We start from the raw sequence: 12,546 nt of genomic DNA, 5'->3' as shown, positions 1-12,546 counted from the left end.
TTCCCTGTGGAGGCCTTTGGGTATCTGTTGTCCCCAAACTCCAAAGGCAGCAGGGCCCCAGGAAAGGCCTGGATCACCAGGCGGCGGGCCAGCGAGGGTGTGACCGGGCATAAGGGAAGACACGCCGGCAAGCGTGAGGACTGCGCACGGCTGAGACCCTCCCTGTGCTCAGCCCCTGGCTCTCCCCGCATGTGCTCTTACGGGGTCACGCAGGTCTGCCAAACCTGTCCTCCCCAAAAACGCTACGTTCCCAGCACCTGCTAATACTTGTTGGGCCACGTACTCCGTGCCCGTTGCACGAAGTCAGGCGGGATCCGTAAGCCACGAGGCACGTGGACATCCAGCACGTGTATACACACGTGCACGCACACAGGCTTCCAGTTGTGGGGCTCCCGTCCCGTGCTCCGGAGACCACACGACAGGCACCACTGGTCCCCGCCGGGGGAATGGCCAGCACGTACCCCTCCCCCCCAGGGGTCGTGATCTCCCAGTGGTATTCTGGATGTCTCGGATGGCCTCATGCCTAGGCTGGGGGACTGAGGCGCGGGGCCAGGCCGTCCACAGGTGCATCCGGGGGAGTCGGCCCGGGTCCCCACCGGCCTCACGGAGCTTCGGGACAGTTCAAGGGGGGTTTGCGCCATGTGCCCCTTGTGATGCGGCCTGCTGCGCTGTGGCTGGGGGTCACCCGTGGACCACACAGAAGTCCCCAAGATCTGTGACGGCTTCACACGGCCACAGACTACGTTTACGGGCTTATAAATTGCAGGAATTTAGTCCTATTGCTTTTTCTTGCAGAATTTTGCAGTAAAAGCAAAATCAAGGCAAACAATAACTCCAACCACCTACTGCTAGTATTGGCTTTAACCATGGTAAAACACACGTAACGTGAAATGTACTCTCGTAGCCGTTTTCAGGTGGACAGGCCAGCGGCACGGAGCAGGCACACCGGGGCCCACGGTTGCCACCGCCCACCCTGGGACGTGGTCCTCTTCCAGCCCAGCCGTCTGTGCCATGAGTCCCTGACTCTCCCTCCCCTACCCTGTGCCCAGGGCACAGGGAGCTGGGCTCCACTGGGCTGAGCTGCACTGGGCTATACTGGGCTCCAGTGGGCTGGGTTATACTGGGCTGGGCTGTACTGAACTGGGCCCTCTTGGATTGTACTGGTCTGAACTCCTGGGTCTGGCACTCGCCGCTCCTGCACACAACCTCACAGATGGCTCCCTTGGGCTTTCCGCAGCTCGGTGGGGCCGGCAGTTGGCGTGGAGGAAAGGCGAGGGGGTCCAAGCCCCAGCAAGCTCCACAGGGAGAGGAAGTGAGGCCACCTCCAGGGGCGCAGCACCGAGGCACCAGGAGGAAGAGGCCACATGCACCTGTCCAGAGACACCGTCCCTCCCAGGAACAGAGACAGACGGAGCCCATGTCCCTAACACCAGACCACAGTGCAGCTGGGAAGCTGGAGATGTTCCAGGCAGGTGGGTGTCTCCTGCGCTGGTTCCGGGAACAGGTATGCTAAGGGGCCACAATGGCCCCCCAACTGGGGTCTCAAACTGAGAGAGGAAGAAGGCAACGCGGGGACAGGGACCAGAGTGGGAGGAAGCCATGGGCCAGGGCGTTCCTGATACCTGGTGCAGGTGACCGCAGGTGCCGCCCAGCTCGTTCTGCCTGCCCAGGTGGAGCTCGTGGCCATGCGGGGGCCTGGCAAGGTGCGAGGGCAGGGGACCTGTCTCCTCCCGGCCCCCGTGGGAGCAGGGAGGTGCACCTGCAGCGGGGGCCAGGAGCACAGCCCCGGGCTTCAGCTGAGGGAACTAAGAGACGGTAAAGAGAATCCAGACAGCTGGAGAACGGCCGAAGGCTCTGCCGTGTTTGGGGGTGAAGAGAAGGCGTCCTCCAATGGACGAACATGAGGCCGCGAACAGCCGGGCCAGGGGGCACCGTCAGGAACACGCAGGTACCACACGGCACTTGGGAACGCATCAGGCAAAACCTGACAACTGTACAGAGAAAAACACAAGCCGGCAGCTGCGGCTGGAGGAAACCCCGCAGGGCAGTGAAGGTGTAAACACATTTGTAAGGCTGAGCGGTTAGACCTGCGTGGACTCCGCATCCACCAGAGACGACGACTCCGATTCCTAAAAGATGTCCGTGGGCTGTTTATGAACTGGATCACGCGTCGAGAAGCCTGTATTTAGCAACGAAGGAAAACCCAGTAAACGCGAAGCACCAAGGGATCACGTCCTCGCTTGCGCAGGACAGTGATTTCCAAGATAAACACCAACAGGACATTTCTGTAAAAACACCACATCTGGGGAGGAAAATACTATTACTAAATAACACTAGGGCCTCAAAGTAAAAATCTTACAGGGTTAAAAAATATTTAGAATTGAATGAAAATGAAAACAGAAATGTCAACACAAAGATAAAGCAGTTCTTCAAGGAAATTCTGTAATTTCAAAGCGCAGAAAACAAGAAAACTGCAAAAAAAACCCACAAATATTCAATACAAACATTTAGAAAAAAGAAACTGAATTAAGTCAAAGTAACAGGAAATAATAACAGAAATGTTACTGAGAAAGTGAAAGGATTAACAACAGAAAAATCCTACTTCTTGGAAGCTCTACTAATGTCAACAGACCCTGAGCAACACTATCAACACCAGAAAACAGGGCGCTGGGGGGGGGGGCTTAAGTGTCCACCTTTGGCTCAAGTCATGATCCCCGGGTCCTGGGAAGGGTCCTTCCCCTGCTCCGTGGGGAGCCTGCTTCTCCCTCTGCCTCTGCTTGTGTTCCTCTCTCTCCCTCTCAAATAGAGATCTTTCTTTTTTATTATTTTAAGATTTTACTTATTTATCTGACAGAGAAAGAAACAGCGAGAGCAGGAACACAAGCAGGGGCAGAGGGAGAAGCAGGCTTCCTGCTGCGCAGAGAGCCCGATGCAGGACTCAATTCTAGGACCCTGCGATCATGACCTGAAGGCAGATGCCTAAGGACTGAGCCACCCAGGCGTCCTCAAATAAAAATCTTAAAAAAACAAAACAACAACCAGATGAGAAAATTCAAATAAAATATACAACACCCCTGACAACTACAGATGTTAGATTTGCCAAAACAAGAATAATGTATTTTAAAGTTACAAATTGATGAGAAAATGCAGATGAAAGGCATTTTTTTTTTGAAAACACAAATGCTACAACTGCAACAAGAATGAGACATAGAAGCCACTGCGCAGGGCAGTGAAGTGGGAGCGACGTGGCTCTTTCCCGAGGGGAAATGCACCGTGATTGTGCAGGGGGAGGGCGTGCGGCCCAGGAACGCAGGGGAAGGCGTCTGGTTCAAAGAGGGGCTGGAAAATGGAGTAAGAACAGGGACAGACTCGGAGGAAGGCAGGGGCAATGGAGGAGGACAGACAGGCAGACGGGGAAGACAGACCCACCCATGCCCACCCACACCAACAGTCTCTGTAAAGTCAGACGCACCCAGGGCTGCCGGGGCCCACATGCTCCTTAGGCTGGAACAGAGCACGACCCTGTGTTCACTGCGCCAGGGACACACCCGGGAAGGCGCCCGATGGGAAGTTGCCCGAGCTCGGAGGTGGCAGAGGCCCCAGCCCAGCCTGAGGCTGGGTCGGTGGCTGCAAAGGAACAGGAGGCCGATCCGAGGGAGACTGGACAGTGACGTGGCCACGTCTCGGTGGTCACCCAGAAGCCGGGGACCACAAGAACACAGAGGACTGGCCACGCCGCCACCAACATTGCCTCCGTGGTGACTGCCCTGCGCAAGGATGGGTTTTTACCGTAAGTTAAGCTCCCACCAATCCCTACGAGTCCTCCTGCAGCGTTTACCTGGGAAAACCGTGGCGGCCGCGTGCCTGAGAGCCGGAAACTTTCCGTGACCCAGCACCTGCGAGCGGCAGCCAGCATGCAGGCCGAGCGAGGCACACGCCACAGCGGGGTGCAGAGACCCAGCGCTGTGCGCTCCTGAGACCCAGTCTGTGCACAGAGCCCACACACGGGCTGGAGGAGCCAGGTCCCAGGGACAGAGCCTGCAGTGCGGCTGCGGGACGTTCTAGAACAGGCAAAGCCGGTCTGAGCTGGAATGTGCAGCGCTTGCTGCACTGGTCTCTGGGGACACAGGAAGCAGGGCCGACAGGGACAAGTCTATGAGACTCACCATGAGGCGTGCACAGGGCACTCGAGGGCAGGACCTGCGGTGTTCAAGCTCAGTGACGGCCCGTGGGAGGGCCGCGGCCTTTCTCTACACAGACTGGGCATCAGAAAGGAAGTGGGACCCGATAACGACCTTGGGTGCCCGGGCTCTGCGCTGCGGTATGGGCTGGCCAAGGTGCAGAGCAAACTCACGAGAATAGCAAGGACGGAGGGTCGGCGGGACAGGCCGGAACTCTGCAGAGGGATGGTCCGTGGACACCAGAGACGCAGACCAGACCGACCGACGGGGCCCCGTGGACACGTCTGGACACACAAGCACAAGTGAACGCTGTCCGTGTTCCCGGGGAGGTTACTAACCGGCTGCTCAGGGAGGGCAGGGGGAGTTCTCCTCTCCGTGGGGACAGACTCTGAGCTGGCCAGTGTCCAACCCCGGGGTACACGTGGAGAAGCTTCTGGAGAATTCTAGCTCCCACCACTGCAGAGCGGAAACAGGCCCCGTCTGCATCCCTGATCCAAGAAGCCACGCACACAGGAAAAAGCGCCGCTTACCCCACCAAGTTTTGGGGTGGTTTGCGACCCTGAAATACCAGAAGACCCACTCGTACCACAAACAAGGGTGAGTTCCAGGGGCCCGGGGAAGAGAAAACTACAGGACTACCAGCCGATGACACAGGGTGGCTTCTCTGGGACACAGGATGGGGAACCACCCCCCCACCCAGTCGCCAGCAGCATAACCCACGAGATCAGTTAAGTTGATTACACCGTGTGAACGTTTATGCTAAATGAGGTAAACCGTGACATGAACGAGCAAGGAAAAGACCGAACGAGGAGATCTGCAATGAAAAAAACTCGGTACCTAGGAGAGACAAGAAACTTCAGCAAATCAACGTTCAAAAAAGGGACAGGAATTCTAGCTGAAAATCAGGCAAATAACATTATGATGGGCACAAACAATGGACCCCCAAAATGTCCCCATCCTAACCCCTGGGGCTTGTGCAGGTGTCCCCATCATGGGGAAGGGGCCCTGCCGAGGTATCCAGCGACCTGGCCCCGAGCACCAGGTGGATCCAAGGTGCACACACACCCTTGGAGGTGGGAGGCCTGCCCCTGCGGATTCTGGGAAGAGGGCCCAGGACCGGGGGAGGACTGAGCGGAAAAAGGGCCATGCAGCGCGCCCTGCGGGCAGGGGATGAGCCAGCCCGATGGTCGGCAGCAAGGGGGTCTCTGTCCCACCATGGCAAGCAGCTGACTTCGCCAGCAACTCAAGGGTCCTCCCCCATGGCCACCACGGATGACCCCGGCTCTGCCAACACCAGGTATTGGCCCCTTGAGACCCGCCCCGGACAGCAGAGCTTCGGGGCCACCGAGAGCAGGCCTGTGATGCTCGACACGCGGAGGAACGGCAGCAACAGGACCCCGACACTGTTCCCGAGCTACCGGCCCAGCAGACTCGCTCGGTCGTTAGGAGTCCGAGAAGCAGCGGCAGCACGTGACACGGGTCCCCGGCCTCCCGCGCGCTGGGCAAGAGTTTGATATCTCGACCGCGCCAACTGTTCTTGTGAGCCGTCAGGCAGAAAGCAGCCAAATCCAGACTTTGCTACCACCGACCCAGGCTTCCCGCCCCTGCAGACCCCTGGACGCCATCCCCGCTCTGGGGTCCGGAACAGGCGGAGGGGCCTGGGGGCCCCCGTGGGGATCGCACGCTGGATGCCAGGCGGGGCTCAGGACCAGTGGAACGTCCTCACGGCTACTCGGATGCATCGCGAAACCGGTCCCGAGGGAAAAAAACACCCAGTATCTGCACCCACCACCACGGACACGATCTGACCAACACCTGTCTTTGCGAGCACCTGTTCTATGAGGCTCGCAGCTGCCATGGCAGGCGTCCTGAGCACCGCACGAGCAGCACCGCCCAGTGCCCTGGCCAGTCCCCGGGCCCACTGTCTGCATCCCTCAGTCTGGAGAAATCACCCACACCCAGAGCAGGACGGGGCGGGCCGGGACCCGACCACCGCCTCCAGCAGGTGTGGAGCTGGCCTCCACCGCAGCAACATGGTGGGAAGCCCGTGCTCCCCGCAGTCTGTGCTTCTGGCGGGGTCCTCCGCCTGCCGTGCCGGCCGCGGACTGCGGACACCCTCGCAGCTGTTCTCCTTCTGCCTCTCGCTGCCCCCACCCCGCCCCACCTCCTGTGTTGGCCACAAGGGCTCCTGCCCCCATGTCCTGTCTCAGAGGCTGCCTGTCTCGGAGGCTGTCTCACTGGGGACAGAAGCAACTCCCTGGGAGACCGGGGAGCGGCAGTGACGGGGACTCTGACGGGGGCCACCAGGGACGTGGCACCCACGGCCTGAGAGTGTGACGGGCTCTATCCCTCACCGGACGTCTGCGAACAGAGACAAACCTCTAGCTGTTCTCCCTCAGGAAGGGGCCCAGGAGGAGGCCGCTGGCTTCAGTGTGAACTTTTAACGGAGAATGAGGACTTTGTAAAGCGCATGCGTTAACTCTGTCCCCAGAGCCCCTACGAGGCAGCCTGCGCAGCCTGTAGTGAACAACCAGCCCACGGGGCTGGGGGTCACACGGACACTCTTGTTTCAGTCTCCTGCTGAAGCAGAGGCGCGAGGCCTGGGCCGGGCACCATGTGGCCGGGATGCCGAAGGCGACAGAGGTGGGATCATCCCCAGGATGGTCAGAACACCCACCCACAAGGTGACCGTGTTGAGACAGCTAACACGTCACAGGCTGGGTTTGGTTTCCCAGGTCCTGCATTTCACGCAAGATGCATCAGAACACCTTGCTGCACTGGCACCAAGAAAGACGAGAAGGACCACTATTGGCTCACAGATCTGTGCTCAGCTGGGCGGACCCCGAAGCCCTCTTGGAAAATCAGAAATCTGACTGAATCGCTTCAGAAACATGGGAGCCCTCTACATACACACACACACACAAAATCTAAAAAAACCGGTAGCTTAGATGAAATGAGTAATTTTCTAGGAAAAAAAATTTTTCTAGGAAAAAAAAATTTTTCTGGGAAAACAAAAAAAAAACAACCAAGATCAACCCCAACAGAGACCAAAAGCTTAAGAGACCAATTTCCAGAGAAGAAAGTAGGAAATTCATCAGGGAGCTCCCCACCACACGATGGTTTCATGAAAGACCTACCACATTTGCACAGGCTGTAGAGAGCAGAGTTCAGTTTGCTTTTAGCAAGGACGTAAGCACGTACAACATACCTAGAACTGACACAGATGGGGGGCCGGGGGCTCCGTTGGTGAAGCGTCTGCCTTCAACTGAGGTCGTGATCTCTGGGTCCTGGGATCGAGTCCCACATCAGGCTCCTTGCTTGGCAAGGAGCCTGCTTGGCCCTCTCTGTCTGCCTCTCCCCGTGCTGTGCTCTCTTGCACTGTCAAATAAATAAATAAAATCTTTAAACACACACACACACAACAAAAAACTGATACAGACAAACATCCATATGTAGAAGAGAATTTTAGACCAGTATCGCTTATGAACATTAATGTAAATTTCAAAATACTGGCAAAGAGATCCCAGCAGTCAGAGAATCATGGCCAACAACACGTGAGATTTTTACAAGAAAACAAGGGTGGTTCGATCCTGGGAAATCTCTCAATATCCTATGATGTGTCTAAAATGAAAAACTATACAATTACCTCCACAGACGCGTCAGAGAAAAAGAAGAGAACCTAATAAAATCCAGCACCGTTGTAATGACAAGTGTTTCAGGGGACCGAAGGGCATGAACGCTCTCCAGTGTGGGGTCTGCCCCGACCGAGGCCGGCATGTCCGGAAGGGGCCCTCCTGAGGGATGCCCATGGCTTCCCCGTGGTCTCTGCTCCTGCTGCGTGTCGGTCAGCGTCACTACACAAGGAAACACAACCACAGGCCTGAATGTTAGAAAGAAAGTGAAAGTACCTCTGTGTGCAGCTGACAGGAGAGTATTACGCTGGGGAAATCCAGATGATCTCTTTGAAATGAACTGAGAACAAATCAGCCAGTTCAGACAGAAGCTAACCTGCGAACAGCAGTCACCGTCACGTGCGGACACAGTGACCCCGCGGCGGGGCAGAGGAGAGGGGAGAGGACACGGACGACAGGAAGGAAAGAGCGTCAGCAGCTTGCAAGCAGACGTGCCCAGATGGGTTTGACAGCTGTGTGAGGAGACACAGAGAAGCTCCCGGGCGCACAGACACGCAGACAAGGTCACTGTCCTCCAACCGGCCTCTCAGGGAGCAAGGGCTCTCCGGGCCGGCCACTCCTGGCGTGAAGCCGAGTCCGGTGAGTCTGGGCTCACAAACACGGTTTTAAGGTGCCGCGGCTCAGGCGGTCAGCTACGCAGCCATAAGTAACCAGACGGTAGACGTGAGTACACGGGCAGGCTCCCACGGTCGCTGGGTGTGGCTTCGGAGTCACCAGATGTCAGGGCTCCAAGCTGCCGTGCGACATTCACGGGGTCTCCGTAAAGGACCAGTGAACACACGACACACTCCAGCCAAAGCACGTTGCTCAGCTCACCAGCCGGACGGCGCACAGAGCGCAGAAGCAGCCCAGTGTGGACGGACAGACGTCCTCTCCAGTCGGTACACAAGGTGGGCACTGTAGCACACGGTGCCGGGCCGGCCGGCGCACTGTGTGGAGAGGCGAGATCAGATCCGTTCTCCACACTCTGTGCGGGAGCGAACTCTCCGCGGCCCGAGACTGCGGCGGGAAACGAGGAGGCCGGTTCTTCCAGGGCCTGGTGGACAGGACGCTCGTCCCACCACGGGTCCGGACGCGACGGGAGCCTGAGCCTTGCAACTCAGAAACATGCGCACGGCGCAGCAGGACACCCTCTCTCCACGGAAAGACGAATGACAGACCGAGTGAAGGGACTGCGTCGTGGAGGCAAAGGCTAGATCAGATCCCTGATGTACCACGGACTTGAAAGCCGCAAACCAGTTAATGATCCTGTGGAAAACAAACAGGCAAAAGACCCGAACAGACGACTTAGACCGTATGTATAGAAACAGGCATTGCACACGGGGACGTTCAGCCTCATTCACACGTGAGAGGTGCTGGTGAGGTCGTGTCTGAGACCCCGTTCACCGGTCGGAAAGCTGCCGGGAAGCCGTGGGGACGGTCGCACGCGGCTCGGCTTGGGGATGGGGATCTGGGCCGCCCACTCTGCACAGGCACGTGCAGCCACCTCCCACCCAGCGGATCTCCGAAGGCCTCCTGGACTACGACCAGGCACGTTACTCACGGACACGTCGTCTGTCATTGCGACAGACGGCAGCAGTGGAAGGCCCGGTGCGAGCAGCCGAGAAACTACGTGATTGTGGGTGGGCCGACGGGTATCCGCCGCCCCCGAACGGAGGGGACAGATCCGGGAAAGGAGCGGGGGTCTGTGGGGCAGGGAAGGACGGGCAGCAAGCAAAGGAAGGCACCTGCCAGCTTCTGACGAACACGTAGAGACGCTGTCTGTTCCTAGGTGGAAACGCTGGCCCAGGTGTACAGCGCTGGAAAAAGCTACAGTACGACAGTGGGACAGATGTACGGATAAACAACAGAACCGAGAATCCAGACGAACCCTGCAACTGAAGTCTGTTCACTTTTGACAAAGGTGCCAAAATCGTTCAACAAGGAAAATCATCTTTCCAACAAAGCGGGGAACACGCGTCTGCAGGAGGAAGGCGGGCCCTTCCTCACTCCTCACACACGAGTTAACTCAAAATGGACCAAACACTTCAGCGTAAGAGCTGACACTATAAACCTCCCGGAAGGAAATAAATAGATGTAAATTGTGACCTTGGGTTTGGCAAAGCCTTCCTAAACACCGAGAGTACATGAAGAGAAAAATAAAGGCTTTTGTGCTTCAAAGGGCACCATCATAACCCAAAGACAGGAGGAAATATTTACGAATCTTCTGTCTGGGAAGGGCACGTACGCAGAGCATGTAAAGACTGCCTAGAGCCCGCGACAGAAGGACTAAGAATGCAAGAATATGGTCAGAGAAGAACAAAGAAGGGCGCCTGGCTGGCTCGGTCAGGGAACTGTCCGACTCTTGATAGCTCGGGTCGCGATCTCAGGGGCTTGAGTCCAAGCCCCAAGTTGGGCTCTGCCCCGGCATAGAGCCCACTTAAAAAAACAAAAAATAAAAAAGACCCTAAGTAGGCACTTCTCCAGGGCAGATATACAAATGTCAATGAGCCAATGAAAGGATGATTAACCGCCAGGGAAAGGAAAGTCATGGGCATCACGAGATCACTGGGCGCCCACCAGAATGGCTCTAGGGAGACAGGCTGACGAGGCCCAGGGCCAGGGGCAGCCTGGAGCCTCACAGCTGCTGAGGGGGGCACAGCTGGTGTGCCCGCTCCCAGGAGCTGTCCTGGACTTCCGCACAGAGAGACACAGTGTCCCAGCAGGTCCGTCCCCCGCTCACACCTGAGAGAAAGGAGACCACGTGTCCACGCGAGAATGTGCGCAGGAACGATCGCGGCGGTGTCGGCCACTATGGCTGGAAGGTGGGCCACCCCCGAAGGGCAGACAAGCTTCTTGGCCATAACAGGGACGCCGCGTGGCCACACGGACGAGTCCAGAAGCCTCGCGCCCTGTGAAGGACGCCGCTCACAGAACACCACCGGCCGTGTCCAGAACTGGCCCACCTGCGGACAGAAAGTAGATTCTTGGTTGCTGTGGCTGGGGGCCCACCAGGGGCCACAGGCAGCAGCTCCTGACGGTGTGGCATTGCTCTGGGCGAGGACGGCGCTCGGATGCAGACATGGTGATGGCCGCACGGTCCTGTGAACACGACACCCTGAAACTCACACTTGAAATGAGTGCGTTGAATGGGACGTGAGCTATGGCTCAAGACAGCTGTGCACGCAAATGGGATCAGTTCCCGATGAGGAGGGGAGGGCGCAGGGCGCAGTGGGGAGGGGAGGGCGCAGGGCGGAGGGAGGGAAGGAGGGAGGACACCGCTCAGCACAGGGTTTGAACAGGAACCGTGACCGTGTTCTACTGATCCGAGCAGCAGAATCAAACCCAAGGACTCGAGCAGACTCACAGACTGAGAGCAAACAAAGCCGACCGTCTGGTCCTTTTTGATGTCATGTTAGTCCCCAACAGCCCGTCATCAGTTTCTGATGTCATTTGTGTCCCGTGATGCAGTGTTTGCGTAGAACACCCAGTGCTCCGCGCAGCCCTTCCTACGACCACCAGCTCACCCAGCCCCCCACGCCTCCCCCTGAAGCCTGTTTGTTTCCCAGACTCCGCAGCCTCACAGTTCAGCCCCCCTCCGACCCCCCCTTCCCCTGTGGTCCTCCGCGCTGCTCCTTATGCCCACAAGTGAGTGACACCGTGTGAGCACGGACTGTCCCTGCTTGACTTACTTCGCCAGGCTCGTCCGTGTCGATGCAAATGCAGGCGTTCATCCTGACGGCGGAGCCCCCCGACTGCGTACACGGACCACATCTTCTCTGTCCGTGTCTGTGGAAGGGCATCCTGGCTCTCTCCACAGCTCGGCCATACACGAACCGACAGGGCTGGCGAGGATGCGGAGAAGGGGGAGCCTCCTGCACTGCTGGTGGGGATGCGAGCTGCGGCGGCCACTCTGGAAAGCAGCACGGACGTTCCTCAGAAAGTTGAACGTAGAGCCGCCCTACGACCCAGCATCGCACTACTGGGTATTCACCCTAAAGGTACAAACGTAGTGATCCGACGGGGCACGTGCACCCCAATGTTCACAGCAGCAACGGCCAGTGGCCACCTGGTCTCCAGAGAAGGACCCGATCGTGGCGTGGGGAGGGGACTGGATCCGGCCGCTCTCGGGGACACGCCCTCAGGCTGAGGCACAGAACGCAAGCTGCCCCCCTGCGGCAGGGGTGCTCGGCAGCCCCATAGATGAAGCGATCCCGAGCCTGGTTCTACACACGGAACGTTGGAGCGCGTGTCACTGCCGATGCCGAGAGGGGGCAGGGTCGGCTGCAGGCAGGAGGGTCCGACGTCGGGACGGTCTGCGCACAACCAGCACATCTGGCCGGAGGCGGTCCCCGACTTCTCCCCCTTTTTTGTTTTATGGCAGAGATTGTGCCTGTCTTAGGTCGTCAGTAGCAGAAAACATCCTTACCCGTCATCAGACACAAGATATCCATGATCTCTGTCCTGTCTTAGGTTGGTTTGTTTCTCTACTGATCTTCCCCATCTTTGGCTACCGATCTAGCATGCTCAGCCATATCTGGGGAGATGTCCCAGCCTCTGCTGACATAAGGGCTTGTACTATAGCTCGGCTCTGCTCTCGCTGCTGTGTTCTCCATTGGCAAACTTTTCTGAAGCAGAATGCCAGTAAGAAGGAGGACAAGAAGACCAATTGTGCCAGCCCATTGTTTGGTGAA

The sequence above is a fragment of the Neovison vison genome, chromosome 11 (assembly GCF_020171115.1).
Source record: "Neovison vison isolate M4711 chromosome 11, ASM_NN_V1, whole genome shotgun sequence".
NCBI lineage: Eukaryota > Metazoa > Chordata > Mammalia > Carnivora > Mustelidae > Neogale > Neogale vison.
The sequence above is the reverse complement of the archived record's forward strand: the minus strand, read 5'-3'. Positions refer to the sequence as shown.